The following is a 16,990-nucleotide window of genomic DNA, read 5'->3' as shown; positions in this document are numbered from 1 at the left end:
GAGCTGCTCTTTGCTCCTCTTGACTGGCGCGGCTTCTTACAGTTTCGCTGTAGATGCCCAGTCTGTCCACAATTGTAGCATCGGACAGCACTCAATGCTACACCATGCTCTCCAGTAGCATCAGCAGTGGGGGAATTAGAACTCTGTTCTTCCCTCCCCCTGTCTTTTTCTTCCAGTGCAGCAAGTCTGTCGTGTTCATTCAGGACCACAGCACAAACTCTCTCCGCGGTCAGCTGCGCGGCCGGTAGGGAACCAAGCTGACTGGCAACAACCTTGTAGGTGCGGCTAAGGCTGTTTATCATCATGAAGCAAAACACTTCCTCCTGAAGACGGAAATTGCGTTCCACCATCTGTTGACGCAGAAACTTCATTTCTGTCAGGTGCGCTTGAACATCTCCATCAGGCGCAAGTCTCAGATTGGTCAATTTCTCAAAATACAGCAACGCTGAAGAACCAGCATCTCTCTGATGCGTTGTACGCAGCGTGTCCCATACCTCTTTCGCATTTTCTAAATGCTGAACATGCACCAACTGATCATCTGAGACACACAGAATTATAGCAGTCCTGGCCCTTACATTCTGTGACTCCCAACCTCTGGTTGGTGCTGCAGGGATGGGGTTTTCAATTACATCAAAAAGCCTCTGATTCTGCAGCAGGGCCTTCATCTTTACAGACCAAGATGAATAATTGTCATTGGTTAAGGGAGGTGGGCAAGGCAAACCTCCCCCTTTCTTGGCATCCATCTTGAAGCCAAGCCTCTCTCACACTGTCAAACAAACTGTAAAATCCAACAGTTGTTTTTTCCTTTCTCACGCAGCAAACTGCAAATTGTTTACGCTCTTTGCACCTGGCAGCTAAACTCAGGCTGCTATTGAAAAGTCCCTTCCAAGAGCTCGTAAACTTGTAGCCAAAACATTCTCTGGTTTTGTTTCGCTTTCCCAGGCTTACACTCAGAGTCCAGCCCCTTTGCCAGTAACTTTCCAGGACCGTTACCTAGCAACAATGCATTTCAATAGGACATCTTATCTACCACAAAAATTTGTGGAATGCAGGCTTCAGCCTTCAAGCTGCAGGCCTCTTCCTCCGGAGCTTTTGTTTTCTTTGAAACGCAGCTCCGTGAACCAGGGAATTAATCTTCCTGCGTTCACACTTTTAGCCCGAAATGCAGCATACCTTGAACTTTGTTGCTCTGGAAAACACCTCTTCTTTCCATCAGCTGTCTGTGGAGCCTCTGGCTTCTTTCAGACGCTTCTCTTCCTCCTTGGAGCAGAGGAGGACAATCCACCAGCCTCTCATGCAGATGTCCGATGAATCGCAACCATCCTCTGCTACCACTGTTGGAATTCTGCCTGGGTCAGAGGAATGTGCCACAGCGTAGGCACCGGCAGATATTCCTGTCGACCTCCCCGCGTCTCCACTCTGCTGATAAGCGGCGAGGTCCGGCGATTCTTCTCAGATGTATGAGAGGAACACACCGTTCTTCCTCTCTCCCCTTTGGTGTCCCCAGGGAGGGGAAAGAAGCAGACAGAAAACTATTTACATCATTTATTTCTGCCTCTTACATCAGTACAGAGAATCATGTCTGCACTCAACAACAGCAAGAAGAAACTCCTCCCAAGTACATCCAGTACGGGTCATATGACACACACACACTGAGCTAACATCCGGTGCTCAGTACAGAATGGACTGCCCCTTTGTTCCCATGGCAACAGTCACAAACATCCTGTCTGGCTTTCCAGCCACAAGCAGCTGGCTGAGCTGCTAGAGCCTTTGCTTGCTGCAGCATTGGTGCTTTATGGTAACATTTACTCCATACATGCCAATTATTGTTGGCCTCCATCTGTCTCAAGAGACAATGGAAGATTGCACCATCAAGGGCACTCAGACTGTTGGGAGAGTTACAGCACCTGCTGTGGCTGTAGAGACTGAAACGGAAGAGACATGTTTTGTTACAGCTGGGCAGATGAAAGTGTCTGGTTGTGCTGCTGCACATGCACCATAGCGTTGCTCCTTCCAGTGGTCATTTCTCCTCTGGTCACTGCTATGGAGTGCAATACTGCATATTGTAGGCATGCCAAGTGCCATGTAATGTTCAGCCCATAAGCAAAGATCACCCGTGTTGAAGCAATGATTCTTCAACATCAACTTTGTTGGACTGATCATGTTGTGCAGATGCCTGATTATCATCTTCCAAAGCAACTACTCTATTCTGAACTTAAAAATGGAAAGTGTAATGCTGGTGGTCAGCAAAAAAGGTTTAAAGACTGTCTCAAGGCAAATTTTTAAAAATGTAATATAAACACCAACAATTGCCTGCGAGTGCTCCAATTGGAGAACAGCCTTTACCAAAGGTGCCATGGGCTTTGAAGACACTCAAACTCAGAACGCAAGGGAGAAACGTGCTAAGAGGAAGGCACACTTGGCAAATCCACACTGTGATCAACTCCTGCCTGAAAACCAATGTCCCCACTGTGGAAGGACGTGTGGATCCAGAATTGGCCTCCACAGTCACTTACAGACTCATTGTTAAAACCGTGTGTATGGAAGACAATCTTACTCGGCTACAAGTGGTCACCAAAGAATGTTCAGCCCACATCCATAAGGTGTTGACCTTTCAGTATGGTAGCATTTATGCTTTGGAACTCCCTGACTAGTGACATTAGGTAGGCTCCCCATTATACTGCTTTAGACACCTGCTAAAAAAAATTTAAAAAAAAATTAAGCAAGCCCATCCAGATACATAATTTTGCATTTCCTTTAAAATTTTGATGATTTTATCTGTGCATTATTGATAAGTATTTTTCATTGTTTTGTGCACAATAGAGATTTTTTCCCCCATCAAGCCATTTTTTATATATTTTTCCAAAATAAAGTAAAATAGAAACAAAGCCATGCGTGGCAAACAGCTGACCACTACTCCAGGCTGCCTAACAGTCAAAGCTGGATGGATTTGTAGAATAAAGGGTTAAGCTATTTCCTTCCTGTTCTGTGTGCAATATTAAGTCACAACCACAATGCAGCAGCCTAAAGAGGCCGCCCCCCCAACCCACTTGGGCAATCCCACCCCCACCCCATCATTGCTTAAGCAGCTGCGAAGTGACAGAAGGTAATTATTTAGTCCTTCAGCTGCTCCTGCTAGATTAGGCTGCTACCCCTCTTTCCTTTCACCTTTGCATTGTTTGTTTCCAAAGAGACAGCCAGGGATAATTGACTGTCAGAAGGGCAAGGATGCTGAGGAAGAGAGGGAGGGGAGGAGCAGGAAACTTGACAACAGAAGGATCTGCTTGGATGACAGCCACTTTTTAAGTCTTGAACCTAAATGCCAAACCCCTTAAGAAGGTAGCAACGCGCTCCCCTTCTCCTGAAGCAGAGGAAGGGTCTGTATCTAGTCCAGCATGGCTGGTTTCGTGCCTCTGGGAAACTCACAAACAGAGCATGAAAGCAACAGCCCTGAACTTTGATTGACACTCCATATATTTGCTCTAATTTATGGAAATACCACTTGGCCCTCATGACTTACAAGCTGTGGATAGACCTATCTCTATTAATTTTTCCTAATCATTTTTTTCCCCAATTCACCTAAGCTAATGGCCACCACTAGATCTTGCCAGTGTATTCTGTCATTTAATGGTGGGTTCTGTGAGAAAAGTACCTCCTTTCGGCTGTCCTGAACACACTGATCATTTCAAATGGGTATGGCGAAATCTGTGTCCCGCCAGATGTTGTTGGACTCCATCTCCCGTCAACCCCAGCCAGCATGGCCAATGGTGAAGCATGATGGCAGTTGTAGTCCAATAACATCGGGAGGGTGACAGATTCTGCACACCTAATCTCTTTTGTTTTATTTAAAAGCATTTATAAACAGCTTGATTGTTTAAATAAGAAAAACTTTAAGCAACACACAACATAATAAACAATATAATTGAAACAAAAGTATAGCACAAGACCAGAAAAGAGATAGTAGAAAAGCATATAAGAACAAAAACAGGAATTCTGGAAAAACAAATAGATGTGAGATGATGATGTGGGATGAGAAATATTATCTGTCTTCAATTCCCTCTCCAGTCCTTTCTCTGAGGAGCTGGTGTCAGTGATGACTGAAGTCTTAATAGCTAGCCACAACCCAAGCTCTTGTCCATATTCCTTCCTCGTGGGCTGTGCAACACTAACTCTGTGGAATGTCTGGGCCCAGGAGGCTCGACAAAGTGGACAATTCTTCTGGCTGGATGTTTATTGGTTCATTTGATCTGGGATATTTATATCTGCCCTGCTCTTCCCATGCATTTCACATTGCTCAGAGTTGTTTGCCGCAATTAGAAACCTCAGTAGTACGAAAACAAAACAATACTGAAAAGCAAACAAATCAAAGCAGATAACAACTGCGGCTTATATATATGTGTCACTTTTTCCACCCAAACATTTGTGCTCAGAGTGGTTCTTTAAAAGAGACATTAGTACGGTGGCCATAATTTGTATTTTTTTTAAAAAAATATCACTACGACATACCACTAACAATCACCTAAAGCAGTGGTTCCCAGCTGGTGGCCTGCAGACAGCAGGGGGTCTGCATAACCAACCCAAGAGATCTGGCGCTTCTTGGATTGACACAGGAGATCAGGAGGCAAGCAGAAGGAATGTATCCAAGGGATCAAACCCAAAGGAGATCCAGTGTGGTGTAGTGGTTAAAACTCACCAGCATTTTAGTGTGCTTTCTCCTAACAGGCACATTTTTTGCAAAGCAATTGCCCCTAACATAATGCATATTTGCATGTCATTTACACTAACAGTTGACTTTTTGTGCACACATTTTCGTGCACATTACTTGGCTGGCTAATTGCATTGCAAAATTCAGAGAAGTGTGAATTTCGAAATATGGCTCTTCCCATTCCTGTACTGTTTCAGAAGATGCTAATTTTGTAGGTTCGCTTTTGAATGTGAACTGAATTGAAATTCTCCTCCCAAGGCAGGAATTGAGACAGCAGATAATTCAGGAATTCAGGAGCCGCAGGAAGACTGATGGAGCATGGAGACTGTCCGATGTTCTCAAATAATAATAATAATAATAATAATAATAATAATAACAATAATTTATTATTTGTACCCCGCCCATCTGGCTGGGTTTCCCCAGCCACTCTGGGCAGCTTCCACAAAGACCAAAAATACGCTAAGATGTCACACATTAAAAACTTCCCTGAACAGGGCTGCCTTAAGATATCTTCTGAATGTCAGGTAGTTGTTTATCTCTTTGACATCTGATGGGAGGGCGTTCCACAGGGCGGGCGCCACTACCCAGAAGGCCCTCTGCCTGGTTCCCTGTAGCTTTGCTTCTCGCAATGAGGGAACCGCCAGAAGGCCCTCGGCGCTGGATCTCAGTGTCCGGGCTGAACGATGGGGGTTTGGTTGGGGGATTTTTGTGCATCATGGTTTTCCCTTGGCCTGGTGATGGTTCCTCTGTTCTGCCTGTCTTCAAGTAAAGGAGCAGCATGTTTATGGAAAGTGTCAGTGGCTTCTCTCTGCACGCTTGTCCGAACCTGAAGCCGAGAAGAGCTCTGAGTGCCACAAACTATTTTCATTAGCACCTGTGATTACAATGTTTATCTACAGCTATCTGTCAGGCAAATTTAGATTTCTCATTTGAGAAAAGGCAGTGGGGAAAATGAACTGGCAAAGCAGCTTCTGCATGCGGGAAAAGTTATTTGCAAAATGCCCCTTGGTGTCTGTTTCCTGTCTCTTTTCAGCTGCTACCAGACTGGCGTCTCCCTGCGCTACTAATCGTTGCTGTAACACACAAAGGAATTGCAATTGGCTTTCCACACTATTGGAGATATAGCGCTTTCCTTATGTGTATATCTTCCATCTACCCCTGTGAGAAAGGGAAGATATAATTCACTTGAGTGGCCATCTAAAGCAAAATTGAGGGATCCTTTTTTAAAAACAACAATTATTTAGCATAAATCATTAGCACCAAAAGACATTCATTTAAGCATGCTTGCCCGATTACTGCCTACGAAATTATTATTATTATTTATGACGTCCCTATTTTCATCAGAGAAAAGTTGAAGGGTATGTAATTGGGAAGTCTTAGGCACCAACCCTGCTTTCCCAAAAGATCAGACTTTTTGCAATAAGGAAAGTGACAGGAAAACGCACAGGGAAGGGTTGGATAACAGAGGCCTCAACACCATGTTATCTAGCCTCCCCACAAACAAATCTGATTAATGCTAATGAAAAATCTGACATTGTCTACTCTCCCCACAAACAAATCAGAACAAACGCTCATTAAATAGCCAACTCTCAGCTAACCTCCCTGAGGGCAAATCAGGATGAAGGCTCAGAGGCTCAATAAACAGGTCATTTGTGACTCTCCTCGAACAGGTCATAGAATCATAATCTGGAAGTACTTTTAGGGAACTGGTGCTACATGCATTACAAATAAGCTACGCCTTGTTTGGGTTCCTGCCTTCTGCTTCTTCCTCCAGAAACTTCCAACCATTCCATAAAGCAGAGACTCACAAGACAAGGATAGGCTCCTCATACTCCTGTGTCTACAACAGAAGCCATCCCTGCCCTTATGAAAAGGGCTCACTGCACATCCCCCTCTCTCCTGCAGCAGTCTCCCCACACACCAGCCCACTGGCTCCCTCTGTAAGAAGCCTTCCAAGCAGCTGGATTGGTGCTTCGCTCAGCTACTGTGCTGGTTATAAATAATATCTTAATCTTCGCTGACAAAACACAGCTGAGGTTCTGGCTGTGCACCAGAGTGAACATCTCCCAAGCAATCAAGTGGATGGGGGGGGGGGTCTGGCTGGGGGATAATATTCACGATTTTAAGCTCATCAGGCGGGGGGGGGGGGGCATTCCCTTTGGCTGCTTCCAAAGGACCGTTTTCTCTGGAAACTTGCTTGTACGTAAAAACCAGCAGCACTCTGTTAATCCTGGGCAAACTCCTCTCTCTGTTCCTTCTCTAGCATTGGCTCTTGTAGCGAGCACCTGGCCTCTGAAGCTACGTGCATTCTTCCCAACTGAACATATTCCAAGGGAAATTGGAAGCTCCACCCAGATGTGTTGTGTTGCTGTTCATACACAAGGTCAGGCACTGCAGAATCGGCGGGTTGAAGACTTCTGTCTGTTGCTATCTTATCGTCAGCCTGGATAGCTCAGTTGGTTAGAGCGGGGTGCTGATAACGCCAAGGTTGCAGGTTCGATCCCTGTACAGTGGTATCTCAGGTTACAGACGCTTCAGGTTACAGACTCCACTAACCCAGAAATAGTACCTCGGGTTAAGAACTTTACCTCAGGACAAGAACAGAAATCGTGCGGCGGCAGCGGGAGGCCCCATTAGCTAAAGTGGTACCTCAGGTTAAGAACAGACCTCCAGAACGAATTAAGTTCTTAACCTGAGGTACCACTGTATGAGATGACAGCATATTCCTGCATTACAGGGGGTTGGGTAAATTAAAAAATTGATTGATTAATCTGGCTGGGTTTCCCAATGGAATATTAAAAACACATCAAACTTTATTGATGATCCTCAGGGCCCCTTCCAACTCTATGATTCTCTTGTAGCCCTTGCCCTCTTGCAGGTGACAAGGGCCAAAAAACATATCCAAAAGAAGGAGGAGGGAAACTTCAAATGAGGCAGCTAGTCTTCGAGGTAGTTTTTTTGCATAGTCCAGACACTAATGGAGGGAATTCCAAGAGGAGGATTTATCCTTGCTCCATAAACTAGACCACTTTGCGGACCAGTGACTGAGAAGCGCTGGAAACCAATGCTGACAGCGCAAGTCTGAATTGCAAGCTGGCTCCCAGGCAAGTCCCACTGCCCCTAGGAAGCATATTTAAACGGCAGCCGAAGACACGCATCACTTGCAGACTGGCCACCTGAAAAATGAAAGCGCCTCCAAGGACCGTTTCATACTTTCACTTACACAGAGCAGACGTTGGCAGATGTCTTCCCAGGATGCCTGCTTGGGGAACGGGAACGCTGACACCATGATCTGAAGTGGGAGAGATGCCTCTGCAGAACCTGTAGCGGCTGCATGGACTCGGTGGCGCCAAAGCCATATGGAAGGTCTCCAGCCTGGTTCATTGAACACACGTCCCCATGTGCTGTCTAATGTGCATCTGATGTGACTGGAAATCGGTTGGCCTTTTGAAGTCTAAAATTGTTTGTTTCAAAGAGCACACACACACACCCTCCATCATCCGCTACTTGCTACTATTCTACTCCTCTTTGATGTGGTTTTCCCTTCCTCTTGCTCTCTGCTTCCTAGTCAGGGTTCAGGGCAACCAAAATAATCAAGGGGATGGAGCAACTCCCTCTAGGAAGAAAGGTGGCAGCATTTGGGGCTTTTTAGTTTTGAGAAAAAGGCAAGTAAGAGGAGCCATGGCAGAGGTGTATGAAATCATGTGCATCATGGAGAAAGTGGATAAAGGTTTCTCCCTTCCTCATAAAACCAGAACTCATGGACATCAGTGAAGCGGAATGTTGGAAGATTCAAAACCGATGAAAGAAAATCCTTCTTCACGCAGTGCATAGTGAAACTATGGAACCTGCTCCCCCAGGAGGCAGTCATTGAAGTGTAGGTGGGTTCCCACAAGGCAAGGCACAGTGATAACAGCAAGAACCTTTATTGAACAAACAGAACTGGACAACTACTGCTTACATACATTTCTGAAGGCCTGGGCCACTCCCACTCCCAACGTGATTGGCTGGCCAAACTTCCAAGCTACGAATCATAAGTCAGAGTTTAAGGGCCAATGGCAGAGGCCCAAATCCTGAAATGTTCTGTGATTGGACAACACGTATCGAATCAGAACACAGGAGCTCAGAATCCTTAGTCCAGACTCAAGCTCAGGCAAACACAGGCCACTGAATGCATAACAGTCGTGGCCACCAATGTGGATGGCTTTAAAAGAGGATTAGACAAATTCATTAAGGAAAGGGCAGTTGCTGGATACCAACCATTACGACTATGCTCTATCTCCACAGTTGGAGGCAGCAATGCTTCTGAATGCCAGTTGCTGGAAACCACAGGAGGGAAGAATGCTCTTTGGCTTGAATCCTGCTTGTGGGTTTTCCATAGGCATCTGGTTGACCACTGCAAGAACAGGATGCTGGACTAGATGGACCACTGGCCTGATCCTGCAGGCTCTTATGTTCTCAAGTGGGTTTGCCCGGTTGCTGTTACTGCTTTTGTATTTTGTGATCGAAGGGCAGTCCAATGGTACAGCTTTAAGTACTCTCGCGGCTCCAAAGTTACTATGCACTTCCCTGGGAGCAAGCCCCATTTTTTACAGCAGGTCTTCCTTCTGCCCACTAGGGTGTGCTTGCACATGGTCTTAAACACAGCCCATCTGTTTATCCGTTTGAACGGCCCAAGTTCTTCTCCGTTGACCTCTCGACTTGCATCTCCCAGTGCAACCTGGATCTTGAGAACGTGCCTCCTGCTTTTGAAATCCCTATGGGGCCTATTTCTGGGACCAGACCAGGGGATCTATTTATAGCCACAATGTCTCACTGGGAGGACATTTATGTGGGAATAAAGATCAGAACATCTAAACCATGCTCCAGCAAAATGTGCCAGGGGGAAGCGTGTTGTCTTCCTGTTTAACTAAAGTACTGTACTCCCATAGTCCCTGGCACATGTTTATGCTTTGGGAAAGCAGTAAAACAAAAATATCCCACTGGGCAGTCAAATGTAATCACTAATGCTTCCTTACCGCAGTGTGTGCGTGTGCTTGAGAGCGGCAAAGACAAACACTCCTCTGTGCTGCTCCGGTGCCTTTCATGAAAGGCTGTAGAGCATGAGACCAGTTTTTGAATAGGTTTGTGCAGAGTTCAGCGAAGGAGAAGTTAGCTTCACCAAATGTCCAACACTTCACTTTAGGGAAGGATCCATAGCTCAGTGTGTTGCATGCAGAAAGTTCCCCATTCATGGGCATTGCTACGTACTTCAAAGAGTTAGGGCACAGGCTCGTAACACAAATTTGCACAGGCAAATGTTTATGCTTAGATACAAATTTAGGCCAACTTTCAGAGGGGGGAAACACAAACTCTGTCTCTTTGCTGTCAGGGCTTCTTCTAAACCACATGGTGCCAACAAGATAATCTGTAACCAATACAGTTTATTTAAATTTATATGCTGCTTGATTGTAAAAGGTAAAAAGGCAAAGGACCCCTAGATGGTTAAGTCCAGTCATAGGCGACTATGGGGTTGTGGCGCTCATCTTGCTTTCAGGCCAATGGAGCTGGCGTTTGTCCAGTCAGTTTTCCAGGTCATGTGGCCAGCATGACTAAACCGCTACTGGCGCAACAGAACACCGTGACGGAAACCAGAGCGCATGGAAATGCCGTTTACCTTCCCACCGCAGCATTCGAACTGCTAGGTTGGCAGAAGTTGGGACAGAGCAACGGGAAAGAACTGCTGCTTATGTACATATTAAAGCGAAAACAAACATTGTCCGACATTTTAAATAACTCTTTCTCATTCTCTTACTTTCTCTCAAACTTACCATTTATTTAGACAATTTACATGTTGCTTCATTGCAGTGGCCCCTAAGCAGTGTACGAGGAACGGAATAAAATATAAATTGGTTTAAACCATTAAATCAGAATTCATTTATTATGCCTGCTGGAACAAAGAGTCTTCAGTAGATGCTGGAAGTTGTCATAGGCTTGGCAGCAAATATGATGCTCAGGAGTCATAGTTCAGGAGGTCCAGAGAAGGGCAAGAAATGATAAAGATGCCCAAATAAGTTTCCCACTCCACTGGGCCAGCTTTGAAGGGTGAGAGGTGGGGTTCTCACTCCCAAGACCCTCTCACCTTACGGGAATGTCAAGCTTGCAAGGGTGCACTCCACCAACATTGGGTGGGTCTGCTCCCATCTACGTTATGGACAAGGCTACACTTTCCTGTCCGGCCCCTGCCTCCTCCTTTTCAGTCTCCCCCCCCCCCAGCTGATCAAAGCCTTCTCCAGTCACTTCTATGTCTCTCCGCTCCTGAGCAGGTCAGAAGGCAGAGCTGGCATCTCTGGTCCCCCTTCTAAAGTGACTGAACTCAGGGTGGAAAGTGTAGAGCCTCGCTCCTCCAACCCAGCTCCCTGCCATTCAGTCCCCTCCTCCATTTCTTCCTCTTCCTGCTCCTCCTGCATCGCAGCCTGCCAATCCAAGCTTGTAAGGCTCAGGAGAAAGTCTTGTTGCAGTCCCCACACCGCCATGCTGTTGGCAGGAGAAAGGTCCCTGGGACTCTCAGAGCCCTAGCAATCTTATCAAGTGCCTGGGTGCTACGGTAATGCCATAGACAGCAAAGTTGATGAGCTCCAGATATTGATGAATTGTCTTTTTTCTAACCTGGAAGGAGAATCAGAGATCTGAGTAAATGTGACCCGACACTGAAAATAGTTTCCTGACTCGTCAGGCTCTTTTTATTCTGAAAACATTTTGCAGAAATGTTCCAGAAAAAATGAACTTTCATTTTTGTACGAGAAATGGTTTATCTACTATGGGGCCTTTATGTAACATCTGTCATTATAGCTAGAGAGGGGAGGAAAACAACATTTGCAAAGGCTTCAGCCAGAGCAACAGTGGACTCAGACTGCCCTCCGGTGTTCAAAACAGGGATAAGTGAAAAATGAAATAATCCTCTTAGCAGATACAGTGCTACCTCAGGTTAAGAACTTAATTCGTTCTGGAGGTCCGTTCTTAACCTGAAACTGTTCTTAACCTGAGGTACCACTTTAGCTAATGGGGCCTCCCGCTGCCGCCGCGCGATTTCTGTTCTCATCCTGAAGCAAAGTTCTTAACCTGAGGTACTATTTCTGGGTTAGTGGAGTCTGTAACCAGAAGCGTCTGTAACCTGAAGCATCTGTAACCCGAGGTACCACTGTATTTTATTCAGAGTTCCTCTAGACATGATTTTTGTTCATGATAATATTGGGGCAGTTACACGCAATCCTGCTGTCATTATTTGCAGCTGCAAAGGTGTGTTTTTTTGGGGGGGGGGGGCTTATTTCCCTTAGGTCCCTGCTGAAATCCTGCGTACTACAAATCCTTTCATGCTACAAATATTCTGGGGTTGTCTTCTTGTCCCACTTTATTTATTTATTGCATTTACATCCCACCTCCCCCCCCCAAGCTGCTCCAGGTGGTGTACATAGTTTTCTCCCCCCCTCCTCATTGAATCCCCACAACAACCCTGTGAGGTAGGTTAGTCTGAGAGGGTGCATTTGGCCCCAGGTCACCACCAAGTAGGAATTTGAACCCTGGTCTCCCAGATCCTTGCCTGACACTCTAACCATTGGGCCACACTGGCTCTTCTTCTATAGCACTAAAGTGCAAGAGAGCCCCTTCAGATTGCAATAATGCAATAGCATTGGGAAAGCACCGCAGGACATCTAACAAAGCAGAATGGTGCGTTGAGGGTAAAGTATAAATCTAAACTCATGGAGAAGAGGATGCCATCCAAGCTGTCATTTCTCAAAGCGCAGGGACGAGGCACGGCAAACAGTTCAAACAAGTTCAGAGGTGATATCAAAACTATCTGCTCCCTCTTGACTTTTTCATTCAACTTCCTATCTAGCTGTTAAGACTTTTGCCTTACTGAGATCCCATTATCAATACAGCACCACATTTAGTATCAAACCAAATCTCGAAATGGGAGAGAACTCCCCTTCCCCCGAATTTGTGGGGAATATTATTAGGATGTCTCCCAAACAATGTTCATCAGATGCACATCTAGGGTTGTGCTCTGTGATCTTCCCTGAGCAGTGAAATTTAGGGCTGTCTACCCACCTTCTAGACTCCCTTCCTAAGATTTGGTGCCTGGATGATTCTCTTCCAGCAATGAAGAACTTTCAGCTTCGGAAGACATTTTGGTTCCTGGAGAAGGAGTAGATGAAACAACTTTTATTGGACCTCATGTTGGTCTGATTCTTTGCTTTCAGAATCTGTTTACAGTTGTTCATTCTAGGATGTTTGTTTTGTAGTGTTGACTGAATTACTGTAAGCCTCTTTCGGGTCCTGATAAGGCTGGTTAAGCAGCAGGTTGTAGATCAAGGGTGGGGTATCCCAAACTGGGAGGCTGAGTGTGGTTTTCATGGTCTCTTCCGTGGCTGTATCTCCACATTGCGGCTCCAGTCCAAATCATGTGCCAGGAGAGCTATAGCCTGGCGGCCAGGATGCAAGCCTGGCCAGGACCCAGGAAGGCTTTCCTATTACAGGTACCTTGGGTTAAGAACTTAATTTGTTCTGGAGGTCCGTTCTTAACCTGAAACTGTTCTTAACTTGAAGCACCACTTTAGCTAATGGGGCCTCCCGCTGCTGCCGCGCCGCTGGAGCACGATTTCTGTTCTCATCCTGAGGTAAAGTTCTTAACCCCAAGGTACTATTTCTGGGTTAGCGGAGTCTGTAACCTGAAGCGTCTGTAACCCAAGGTACCACTGTGTATATTCTGGGTTTAACAAGACATGGGACCCTCACCTGAGCCTTCTCCAGCTGAGGAATCACACACCTCCTCCCTGAGCTAGCAAGCCCCACCTGGACTTTGGATTCTTGCCTGTCTTCCCTCAAAACTGACAGCTGTAAGTTCCGGGGTGATACGTCCCATTTTTCCACTTGAGGCAAAACAGGAGGTGTCACCGTGCTCTGCCACACCACCACCAGAGGGACACTCACCACCACTGCCCCTGAGAACTGCCTTGCGTCCCAGACCACTTTCTCACCCACCCCTCGATTGAGATTGAAATCAAAACAGTCTTTTTTTAAAAACTTCCTCTTCAATTCTATATTGCTTAATATTTCTTCATTCAATCTCCACCGACATTGTGATCTCACCTCCCCATGTAGGATTACCATTATTGTGATCTGATAAAGTCCTTGGTGATTATTTTTTGTTTTACTCTTGACCCTAATTCTTCCCTCCCACCTCCTCCTTTCCTCCTTACTCCTCTCTGTCTCTACTTACCTACTCTCCTTCTTCACTGATTTATTATTATTATTATTATTATTATTATTATTATTATTTTATTAAATTTATATACCGCCCTATCCTCGGAGGTCTCAGGGCGGTTCACAGAAAAGATCAACATAAAAACCACAATATATATAGAATCAAAATAAAAACAACGCAATAACACCCCCTCCCCCCCAAAAAGCCACATTTTAAAACGGTGTAGGATGTTAATCAGATCCACCAAAGGCCTGCTTAAAAAGGAACATTTTTGCCTGGTGCCAAAAGGCACCAGATGAGCTTCCCTGGGGAGAGCATTCCACAGACGGGGAGCCACTGCAGAGAAGGCCTGTTCTCGTGTTGCCATCCTCCGGACCTCTAAAGGAGGAGGCACAAGAGGGCCTCAGAAGATGATCTCAGGGTCCGGGTAGGTTCATATGGAAAGAGGCGGTTCTTGAAGTATTGTGGTCCTGAGCCGTTTAAGGCTTTATGGGTCAAAACCAGCACTTTGAATTGGGCCCAGAAACTAATTGGTAGCCAGTGCAGTCGGATCAGGATTGGTGTAATATGCTCATTGTCTTGCTCCAGTGAGCAACTGGGCTACTGAATTCTGCACTAGCTGAAGTTTCCAAACCGTCTTCAGAGGCAGCCCAACATATAACACATTGCAGTAATCTAACCTCGAGCTTACCAGAGCATAGACAACACTAGTCAGGCTATCCCTGTCCAGATAGGGACGTAGCTGGGCCACCAGCCGAAGCTGATGGAAGGCACTCTGGGCCACTGAGGCCACTTGAACCTTGAGCGACAGCAAAGGAGTCAGGAACCCCCCCAAGCTACAAACATGCTCCTTCAGGGGAAGTGTAACCCCATCAAGAGCAGGTAATCTCCCACCCATCTGGTCTAGGGAGCCACCCACTAACAGTGCCTCAGACTTTTCTGGATTGAGTTTCAGGTTGTTGGCTCTCATCCATTACAGAGGCAAGACACTGGTCCAGCACTGCCACTGCCTCACCTGCAGAAACTGCATTTCCTCTTTCCCCTTCTTCCACCTCCTCTTGTTGACGTCCTGCTAATTGTCCAAAGTCTTTTTTATATTGTCTCACAAATGATCTGGCTTTCATTACTTTCACACATCCTTGTTTATTTCCTTTACTTTCATCATAGGAGCCTACACAACACAAAACACTGTTGCTGCATGTAGGTTTTATTTTATTTGTTTTTTAACTTATATTTTGGAAATGTACATCCAGGGTTTTTTTTCCTTTAATTTTTTGGGGGCCTCCAAGAGAGTAGGGCCCTAAGCTATAGCTTGTTCAGCTTATACGTAAATCTGACACTGCCTCTGGGTATACCCACTGGAATGAAACCTATTTCTTCTTCTGTCAAGAATTTGTATTCATTCCTTTTTTAAAAAAAGTCTTACTGTATTGGGATTTCCTTTAAGATGATGATTCTTTGTTCCTGAATTACCAGTCCTTTCCGAAAGTGGGCTTGCAGTACATTATCCCTGAAATTTATGGAATTGGATAGCACTAGGCAGTCGACTGGTAATCTCTTATTTTTTGCACAAGGTGATTTCACTCTGTAAATTCTATCCACTGCTCTGTTGGCCTCTTCCTCTTCACTTTCCAGTAAATTTGCTAGATAATGTATAACAATTTCTGATTTCTTCATTTGGATGCTCTGGCATGTGCAGTACTGGATTTACATATAAGCTGAACAAGCTATAGCTTAGGACCCCACTCTCTTGGGGGGCCCCAAAAAAATTAAAAGAAAAAAACTGGATGTACATTTCCAAAATATAAGATAAAAAACAAATAAAATAAAATGTACATACAGCAACAGGGTTTCGTGTTGTGTAGGCTCCTAGGATATAAGTAATGGGACCCTCCTGCTAGCCTGCTCCCTAAAATATCACTGGTTTGCTCATTTCTATATATATAGGGTGCCAACATTCTGCATGGATTGGTTGCATGGCAACATGTACAAGTGGCTTTAGATACCTATTAGGTCCATAAATTACCATATAGCATATATTCAACACAAAAAACAGCAACAATTTGTTGTTGACAAAGGACAGCTGGACATATAAAGGGCCCCATTACCTCCAGTAGCTTAGGACCTCATCAAACCTAAATCCAGCCCTGGGCATGTGTCATCAGTCATCTTTGCTTTTTGTCAGCTTATTCCTTTGCTCTCTTCCAGTTCTGTTGCAATGGTTACTCTCCCTTGTCCTTGAGTGCAGCTGTTGTTTTGTCTAACTTATTATAGATTATTTCTAACTTTCTCCTTAGGTAGAATTTGGGAATGCTCAAACATAATTGATACTGGTCCTTATTAAATTATTGTTCTTTTAAAGTCCAGTTTATCAACTATTTGCAGATTCCATTTACTGTCTCTCTCTTTTTTTACAAAGTTTTTTTTTGGTCCTGCTTGCACACAAATAATTTCCAAATTCTATTAATTTAATTGTCCGTTTCAAACCCCCCCCCACTCGTTTACGCACACAGATGGGGGGGTAAGGAAGTCATCTTGTCTCAGAAAACACAAGGTATCAAATACAGTAGTACCTCAGTTCACAAATGTAATCCATTCTGGAAGACAGTTCAACTTCCGAAATGTTTGAAAACCGAGGCGCAAAGGGCTGGCTGCAAGTTCAATTGGAAAAATGGAAATACACGCAGCGGAAGCCGTTCGACTTCTGAGGCACGTTCAAAAATGGAAGCAATTATTTCCGGGTTTTTGGCATTCAAAAACTGGAACGTTCAGCTTCCAAGACACTCAAAAACTGAAGTACCACTGTAAATCATAAGTGTCTTATTTTTTACTCTTATGTTTCCTCCTTAATGCAAGTCTGTCTTCTGAGTTTTGTGCGTCCTCTTTAGACATAAACAAAAAGGGAGTGCATGGGGGCTGTTGTTACATTCTAATGGTAAACTTTCCTTTCTCTCATACTTTCTGCTATTTGCTTGTCCTGTTTATAAGTTTTCAACCTTGTAAACATTTTTGTCCCAGGTGAAGCATGCAGAGGGTATCCA

The 16,990-nt window shown here is 45.0% G+C and overlaps 1 long non-coding RNA gene across 1 annotated transcript; it reads right to left on the bottom strand.

The window, feature by feature from the left end:
• Nucleotides 1-10,554: 10,554 nt before the first annotated feature.
• On the bottom strand, nucleotides 10,555-15,340 carry LOC308470729. The gene is made up of 3 exons (XR_013982606.1): nucleotides 14,965-15,340; nucleotides 12,794-12,880; nucleotides 10,555-11,353 (listed from the first exon to the last, which is right to left on the bottom strand). It is a non-coding gene; the product is annotated as an uncharacterized lncRNA (long non-coding RNA).
• Between the last annotated feature and the right edge of the window lie 1,650 nt (nucleotides 15,341-16,990).

Source organism: Podarcis pityusensis (genome assembly GCF_964106645.2).
Source record: "Podarcis pityusensis genome assembly, chromosome: 2".
NCBI lineage: Eukaryota > Metazoa > Chordata > Lepidosauria > Squamata > Lacertidae > Podarcis > Podarcis pityusensis.
Note: the sequence above shows the minus strand (reverse complement) of the source record. Positions and strands in the feature narration are given on the sequence as shown.